The 9,615-nt window shown below is 40.0% G+C and overlaps 1 pseudogene; it reads left to right on the top strand.

Moving 5' to 3' along the window:
* The first annotated feature begins 313 nt into the window (after positions 1 to 313).
* LOC113899280 lies at positions 314 to 2,026 on the top strand (annotated as a pseudogene).
* The last annotated feature ends 7,589 nt before the right edge of the window (positions 2,027 to 9,615 follow it).

Below are 9,615 nucleotides of genomic sequence, written 5' to 3'. Positions count from 1 at the left end.
TGTTTTTAGTACCGTTATTCTAGGAGGTGGGTCATAGAGGATCTTGCTTCAATTTATGTCAAAGAGTCTTCTGCCTATGTTTTCCTCTAAGAGTTTTATAGTTTCTGGTCTTACATTTAGGTCTTTAGTCCATTTTGAGTTTATTTTTGTGTTTGGTGTTAGAAAGTGTTCTAATTTCTTTCTTTTACACTAGCTCTCCAGTTTTGCCAGCACCACTTATTGAAGAGACTGTTTTTCCCCATTGTATATTCTTGTCTTCCAGCGGCTACTGGAGCAGGAGATATAATACTATTAGAATTCTTTTCTAGCGGCCCGCCGCGATCCCGGGCTGAAGGAAGTGGCAGTCGCTGCGGCAGCGGCGGCGACGACAGCGCAAAGACGGCGGGCATGGTGGGCCGGGAGAAAGAGCTCTCTATCCACTTTGTTCCCGGGGACTGCCGGTTGGTGGAGGAGGAAGTTAACATCCCCAACAGGCGCGTTCTCATTACTGGTGCCACTGGGCTTTTTGGCAGAGCTGTGTACAAAGAATTTCAGCAGAATAATTGGCATGCCGTTGGCTGTGGTTTTAGAAGAGCAAGACCAAAATTTGAGCAGGTCAATCTCTTGGATTCTAATGCAGTTCATCACATCATTTATGATTTTCAGCCCCATGTCATCGTACACTGTGCAGCAGAGAGAAGGCCAGATGTTGTAGAAAATCACCCAGATACTGCTTCTCAACTTAATGTGGATGCTTCTGGGAATTTAGCAAAGGAAGCAGCTGCAATTGGAGCATTTCTAATCTACATTAGCTCTGATTATGTTTTTGATGGAACAAACCCATCTTATAGAGAGGAAGACATACCAAATCCCCTAAATCTATATGGCAAAACAAAATTAGAAGGAGAAAAGGCCGTCCTGGAGAACAATTTAGGAGCTGCTGTTTTGAGAATTCCTGTTCTGTATGGAGAAGTTGAAAGGCTTGAGGAAAGTGCTGTGACTATTATGTTTGATAAAGTGCAGTTCAGCAACAAGTCCGCAAACATGGACCACTGGCAGCAACGGTTCCCCACGCACGTCAAAGATGTGGCCACCGTGTGTCGTCAGTTAGCAGAGAAGAGGATGCTGGATCCATCAATTAAGGGAACCTTTCACTGGTCTGGCAACGAACAGATGACTAAGTATGAAATGGCGTGTGCAATTGCAGATGCCTTCAACCTCCCCAGCAGCCACTTAAGACCGATAACTGACAGTCCTGTCGTAGGAGCACAACGTCCGAGAAATGCTCAGCTTGATTGCTCTAGATTGGAGACCTTGGGCATTGGCCAGCGAACACCATTTCGAACTGGAATCAAAGAGTCACTCTGGCCTTTCCTGATTGACAAGAGATGGAGACAGACGGTCTTTCATTAGTGTATGTGTGGTGGTGGGGGTGGTGGTAGTGTTTTTTAAAACGAGAAGTCAAGAAGTCATGGCACTTTTTAAAGAAAAAAGGAAATAGTTTTGTATGAGTGCTCTTCGATTGTGACTCATGATCTTTCAGGTAAATGATGCTCTTGCACAAGTGAAATTGTCTAGGGAAATTTAAGGGCAATAATGCCTCGTTTGAAGTAATGATTTTCTCATTTTGTTCTGCCTCAATTTGCTGTGTGAATATAGTAAATTATGATTTTCAAGTATTTGAGAGCCAGGATGAAATACATCTGCTGTAGACTTTTTTTGGGGGGGCAGGGGGAAGAAATGCATTGTTCATTCCTATAAATAACCTCTACATTTTCAGGACTTTTACAACTGTTGATCCTTTAATGTTTTAAATTGTGTTAAATGGCATACAAATCATTGGTGTTCATTGTTTGCTTTGCTTGAGTTCAGATCAAAATGTTTGAAGAAAGAAACTTTATTTTTGCAACCTAAGTGTAGTTTTTATGCTTGAGATATTTCAACATGTTATGTATATTGAAACTCCTGCAGCTTGATACCTCCTGCTTTTGTAGCAGTGAACAGTGAATGTTTGAGAGAGAGAGAATGTGTGTATGTGAATGTATTTTTTAAATATATATGAAACTGTCCTTTTCACTCCATGTCACTAAGTGATATTTCATATGTGCAGTTATACTAATAGTAATGGGCCTTGTAAGTCTTTTGACATTCATGAATAATAATAAATATGTACTGCTAGCATGGTAATGCTTAAAAAAAAAAAAAAAAAAAGAATTCTTTTCTAGCCACTGGCAGCTGACACTCAGAAGGCTGCCCTGGCAGGTTCTTCCCTATTGCTCAGCACAGGCAGCACTCAGAGGGCACCCCTGATTGGGGTCCTTCTCAGTTGTTCAGTGCAGCAGGAGCTCAAAGGGCAACACTTGCTGGGGTCTTTCTCTATTGGTCAGCTGCAGGCGCTGACTGTATGGGAAGAGAGAGGCTACAGTCATGGTGACTGTAGTGACTACTGCTGCGTGTGACTCAGCAGTAGGGCCCTGCCTCCAAGGCTGCCCAACTTTCCCCCAAAGGCATTTTTTCCCATAAAGCAAAGATCAAAAACTCAAATGTCTACATAAGGTAAATATGGCTGGGTAGAGCACATTAGGGAGAGTCAAGGGCTGCTGGCAAGCTGGAGAAAATATGCCCTTTTCCCTAATCACATGGACATGTGCATGCATGGTAAGTCACTTCAGTAGTGTTCAACTCTTTGTGACCCTATCAACTGTAGCCCTCCAGGCTCCCCTGTCCATGGGATTCTCCAGGCAAGAATACCGGAGTGGGTTGCCATGCCATCCTTCAAGGGATCTTCCTGACCCAGGGATCAAACTCGTGTCTCTTATGTCTCCTGCATTGGCAGGCGGGTTCTTTACCACTAGTAATTGCATGGACAATACATGCAAAAGCAGAATCTGTATTTAATAGGCACCTCAGGTGTTTCAATCATTAGCCAAGTTTGTGATATATTGTGCTATGTCATAGAGCAATTTATGGTCTCCAAAGTGAAACACAAAAGATGGATTATTGAAATGTAGGAAGTTCTACATCTAATATTTATAACTTTTTTTAATTTTCATGTTATTTTTCTTCCTCGTTTCATTTTAGAACATACAAAGAAACCCACACAAAAGGTGTATACCACATTGATCTTGCATATACTGTGCCAAGTCAAGCAACTGAGGTCTGAAGTATGAGACATTGCAGAGAATACAGTGTGTAGAACAGACACGGTGCTGGGATGGGCACTGCTCCATTGGCACAACTGAGCCTCCATGGAGAAAAGCAACACTGCTACAACAATTGTAAGTAAAGAATACACTTTACTTCACATTTCATTCTGAGGGAAAAGGAGAGAACATAGGAGAAATCATGTCCTCTATAACTGTAAAGTGCACATGAAATTATGAGTCCTATATGATTTTCTTCAAAACAAAAAAGAGCTAATGTGTGCTGGAGGATGGCGAGAAGGAGGCTTTCTCAAGGCCTGTGACTCAGTCAGACTGCAGGAGCACCTGGGATGTGGATGCAGTGATGTATTTGTTCACATAGACGCACACCAGCTTGTAGATTAGCTGACCAGTATGGTGGAAGGCAGGCACACTTGTAAACCTAGGGTTAAGGCAGCCTCTCTCTGGTGTGGCAGGTCAAAGAGCACGGAAGCCCAACTCTAGATTCCAGTGTCTAGACATCTCCTCAGGCTGATTTTAACAGCCACTAGGAGTCCCAGCAGGACATGGGGCCTGCTTTTATACCTACCTCCACCGTGCTGGTTGGCGAGGTGGTTATAAAGGACTGACTTCCTTCTATTCTAGTGGAGTCATGAAATTCAAAGAAACCAGGGAGATATCACCCTCCTTAGTCCATTAATTAAAATAAAGTTTCCATTTCTTTAAACAAGACCCCATATAATGTTTATTTAAATAAGAATGAAGTTTATTCACCTCTCAAGTAAAAGCCCAAACTTGTAGGTGGCTCTGGTTTGCAAAGTTGTCAGTCTCTCAGGTTCCTTCCATTTATTTGCTCCGTGATCTCTAGGATGTTGCCCTTATTTACATGACCAAAAATGCCCATATGTGGCCAATTTAAAATTGACTGTTATGAGGAAGAAAGGAAAATTTGCTTTGAGGACAACCACCAGCCTCTAGTATACTATGACAACCAAGTCGAGCCCTGCAGCATGAAACAAATCAAAAGGTAGTCTCATAGCGTGTATGACGAAAGAGTTTTCTATATACTCCAGAGAGCAGTTTTTAAAACCAGGCTTTTTTAATTCAGTGTACTGAATGGCAACAATCTATAGTTTCTGCATAAGGTCATGGGAAAATCCTAACTAGGTTATCCGTCTGTCCTGAGCAACACAGCACACTTCATATATAGATGCAGTGGTACTGATGGCAGCTGAATTTTTTCAAACAAACTGGATGATTTTTAGTATATTTAAGGGAAGTGCAGAGGCACTGCCTACAGATGTGGCCACATTCTGTAAAGTAGACATGTCATTTACTCAGTTCAATCTCTTGAGTGTCCATCCATACAATTTCAACAGTGGTTATAACCAAGTAATGTGCAACTGAAAGTTTCTTCTTCCAGGGTGTTATGGTAGGTACTGTTGGTCACAGATGCATCTCTGTCCCTTATCAACCCCTTCTTATCACTGCTCACCACACAGCTGCCAGTTTGGCCATGCAGTGACCTTGTATTTCCACCTGACCTCTTCCTTTCTTCAGTAATCACAACAGAGTCATGGTGAGTTAGGTTAATCACTGCAGGGTCTAGAGATTCACAAGTGAGTTCAGCTGTTTCATAACTTTCCCCAAGTCCTATCAGTTCCACTCCCAAGATCATGTCCAGAGTTGTGCCCCCTTCCACAGATGTGTGGAATTCTCTTGCTTGTCTGGAACTCACCTTGATACCATAGTACATTCTTGTGTTCTTTGTGCTTTTTAGATTCAGTGTTCAAATAAGTAACCTGTGCCAAAGTTTATAGTGAATGCTAAACAACAGTGGGAAAAGTGTCAGACTTTATTTTTCTGGGCTCCAAAATCACTGCAGATGGTGATTGCAGCCATGAAATTAAAAGATGCTTACTCCTTGGAAGGAAAGTTATGACCAACCTAGATAGCATATTCAAAAGCAGAGACATTACTTTGCCAACAAAGGTCTATCTAGTCAAGGCTATGGTTTCTCCAGTTGTCACGTATGGATATGAGAGTTGGACTGTGAAGAAAGCTGAGTGCCGAAGAATTGATGCTTTTGAACTGTGGTGTTGGAGAAGACTCTTGAGAGTCCCTTGGACTGCAAGGAGATCTAACCAGTCCATTCTAAAGGAGATCAGTCCTGGATATTCATTGGAAGGACTGATACTAAAGCTGAAACTCCAATACTTTGGCCACTTCATGTGAAGAGTTGACTCATTGGAAAAGACCCTGATGCTGGGAGGGATTGAGGGCAGGAGGAGAAGGGGACAACAGAGGATGAGATGGCTGGATGGCATCACCGCCTCGATGGACATGAGTTTGAGTAAACTCCGGGAGTTGGTGATGGACAGGGAGGCCTGGCGTGCTGCGATTCATGGGGTCGCAAAGAGTCAGACAGACAGAGCAACTGAACTGAACTGAAACTCCTCAATGTGCCACAGCTCTTGGTTGAGCTCAGATTTTCCAGTATATTTGAACTCTGATTCTGGTTCCATTCCTGTTTCCACCTCCACAACTGCTGTGTTCCCACAGTGGGGTGGGGTGAATCTTCTGGGAGCCACTTACGAGAAAGCTCAATCTGAATTTTTAACTGAAGAAAAAGGAAAAATTAAGCATTAGTAACACTTAAAATAAAATTGACAGCAGTATAAAATATATAGATAAATAGAGGAAAGTATATTCAAAAATTTTGATAACTGTGCATTTAAACTAAGTTTAAACTTTGTGTCCCTCCTCATTCCATGTCCTGATGATGGTGAGGAGGAGAAGGAGAAGCCCAGTGGGCACTAACATAAAGAGAAGCACAAAATCATTAACCAAGGAGAAAGGGTCACTACTTCATCCAAGATCCATTATGAGAATCTCAAGAAAACACTTTTTTTTTTTTTCAGAGTGAAAATGGAGAGACTAAAAAGCTCTGTGTATATTTGAGTTTCTCATAGTAAATAAGAGATGAATGAACCAATTAGTCCATGCAGAGGTTCATCTTGGCCAGGATTCCCTTTCTAACAGAGGCAGCTAGTGAAGTTTTATCCTAGATTCTATTCTATAAAAGAGGGTATGGAGTCCAAGCATTAGCCATAGAGAGATTTGGTTTGAGTCTAGCCTCTGTGATATTGGTACATGTGACCTAGATAGTTAAAGTTCTCAAAACCTCAGCATGAAAATACTTCTTTAAAATTATTTTGTAATTTTAAAATAATGCATCATTAATCATCATTAGGGAAATGCAAATCAAAGCCATAATTAGATACCATTTTACACCAATTAGGATGACTATAATTAAAAAGATAGATATGGGGATTCTCTGGTACTCCACTGGTTACAACTCAGTGCTTTCACTGCCATGGGCCCAGGGTTTGATCCCTAGTCAGGGAACGAAGATCCCACAAGCCACATGGCATGGCCAAAAAAAAAAATAGATAGTAACAATTGTTCACCCAACACAGAGCACCTAAATACATAAAGCAAATATGAGCAGACATACAGGAAGAAGTCAACAGTAACATAATAGTAGGGGACTTTAATACCCCCACATACATCAGTAGATCATCTAGACAGAAAATCAATAAGGAAACACTGCCTTAAACACTATATTAGAACAGCTGAACAGATATATAGAGAACATTCCATGCAAAAGCAGTAGAATACACATTTTTTCAAGTGCACGTGGAACATTCTCCAGAATAGATAATGTACTAGGCCACAAAGGAAGTCTCAACGAACTTAAGAAAACTGAAATCATATCAGGCATCTTTCCAACCTCAATGCCATGAGACTAGAAATAACTACAAGGGGAAAAAACACATGGAGACTAAACAATATGCTACTAAACAATCAATGGATCACTGAAGAAATCAAAAAAGAAATTAAAAACATACCTGGAGACAAGACTTCCTGGCGGTTCAGTGGTTAAGACTCTGCTTCCAATGCAGAGGATGCAGGTTCAGTCCTTGGTCCGGAAACTAAGATCCCACATGCCTTGCAACATGGCCAAAAATAAATAAATAAAATTATCACATCTTAAAAGAAATACCTGGAGACAAACAAAAATGAAAATGCAGTGATCCAAAAATCTATGGGACACAATGAAAGCAGTTCTAAGAGGGAAGTTTATAGTGATACAAACCTACCCCAAGAATAAGAAAACTCTCAAATAAACAACCTAACTCTACATATATAGGAACTAGAAAAAGAAGAATAAACAAAACTCAAAAGTTAGTGTAAGGAAAGAAATCATAAAGGTGTCAGAGTGGAAATAAATGAAATTGGTACTTGAAAAATAGAAAAGATCTATGAAACGTCAGAGTTGTTTTTTTTTTTTTTTTTAAGATAAACAAAATTGATCAAGCATTAACCAGACCCATCAGGAAAAAGAGAGAGCCCAAATAAATGAAAACCAAAGTGAAAGAGAGATTACTGGGTACAATTATATGCCAATAAAATGGACAACCTAGAAGAAATGGAAAAATTCCTAGAAATGTACAGCCTCCCAAGACTGAATCAGGAAGAAAGAGAAAATATTAACTGACCAATTACTAGTATGAAATTGAATCAGTAATTCCAAAACTCCCAATCAAAAAAAAAGCCCATGACCAGGTGACTTACCATTTAGAGAACAGTTAACACCTATCCTTCTCAAACTCTTCCAAAAAACTGAAGAGGAAGGAATGCTTCTGAACTCACTGTATAAGACCAGTATCATCCTGGTACCAAAACCAAACAAATATCACAAAAAAAGAAAATTATATGCCAAAATCCTTGACAAACATAGATGTAAAAATCCTTACAAAATACAATATTAGCAAGTCAAATTCAACAATACCTTAAAAGGATCATATATCATGATCAAGTAATCCCAGAGATGCACGGATGGGTCAGCATTCACAGGACATCACATTAATTGTATATTGTCACCATGCTTATTTAACTTCTATGCAGAGTACATCATGAGAAACTGGGCTGGAGGAAGCACAAGCTGGAATCAAGATTGCCAGGAGAAATATCAATAACCTCAGATATGCAGATGACACCACCCTTATGGCAGAAAGTGAAGAAGAACTAAAGAACCTCTTGATGAAAGTGAAAGAGGAGCGTGAAAAACTTGGCTTAAAGCTCAACATTCAGAAAACGGAGATCATGGCATCCGGTCCCATCACTTCATGGCAAATAGATGGGGAAATAGTGGAAACAAGAACAGACTTTATTTTTCTGGGCTCCAAAATCACTGCAGATGGTGATTGAAGCCATGAAATTAAAAGACACTTACTCCTTGGATAGAAAGTTATGACCAACCTAGACAGCATATTGAAAAGCAGAGATGTTACTTTGTCAACAAAGGTCTATCTAGTCAAGGCTATGGTTTTTCCAGTAGTCATGTATGGATGTGAGAGTTGGACTATAAAGAAAGCTGAGCGCAGAATTGATGCTTTTTTTTTTTTTTTTTTAGAATTGATGCTTTTGAACTGTGATGTTGGAGAAGACTCTTGAGAGTCCCTTGGACTGCAAAGAGATCCAACCAGTCATCCTAAAGGAGATCAGTGTTCACTGGTAGGACTGATGTTGAAGCTAAAACTCTAATACTTTGGCCACCTGATGCAAAGAGCTGACTCATTTAAAAAGACCCTAATGCTGGGAGGGATTGGGGGCAGCAGGAGAAGGGGACAACAGAGGATGAGATGGTTGGACGGCATCACCGACTCGATGGACATGGGTTTGGGTGAACTCCAGGAGTTGGTGATGGACAGGGAGGCCTGGCGTGCTGCAGTTCATGGGGTCGCAAGGAGTCAGACACGAATGAGTGACTGAACTGAACTGAATAAAAATTATATGATCATCTCAATTGATGCAGAAAAAGATTTTGACAAAATTAAACATTTACTTATGATTAAAAACTCAATGAAGTGGGTATAGAGGGAATATATACCTCAGCATAATAAAGGCCATACATGACAAGCCCACAACTAATGTTATACTCAATAATGAAAAGCTGAAGGATCAGAAATAGGACAAAGATAACTACTCTCCCCACTACTCTCACCACTTTTATTCAGTGTAGTATTGGAAGTCCTAACTATAGCAGTAAGACAAGAAAAAGAAAAAAAAAAGAAATCCAAGTTGGAAAGGAAGAAGTAAAACTTTCACTGTTTGCAGATGACATTATATTATATGTAGAAAATCCTAAAGACACCACCGTAAATCTACTAGAACTCATCAATGAATTTGGTAAAGTAGCAGGATATGAAATTAATATACAGAAATCTGTTGCATTTCTATACAGTAACAATGAACTGTCAGAAAAATTAAGAAAATGGTACCAAAGAAACAATAAATCCTGCTGTAATGCTGTGTAAAAACAGAAAGAAAACAGCCCCATTAACAGTCCTATCAAAAAGAATAAAATACCTAAGAATAAATCTAAGGACATAAAAGACCTGTACTCAGAAAACTATAAACAGCAATA

Source organism: Bos indicus x Bos taurus, chromosome 10, assembly GCF_003369695.1.
Source record: "Bos indicus x Bos taurus breed Angus x Brahman F1 hybrid chromosome 10, Bos_hybrid_MaternalHap_v2.0, whole genome shotgun sequence".
NCBI classification, from domain to species: domain Eukaryota; kingdom Metazoa; phylum Chordata; class Mammalia; order Artiodactyla; family Bovidae; genus Bos; species Bos indicus x Bos taurus.
This window is presented reverse-complemented; position numbering and strand designations above follow the sequence as displayed.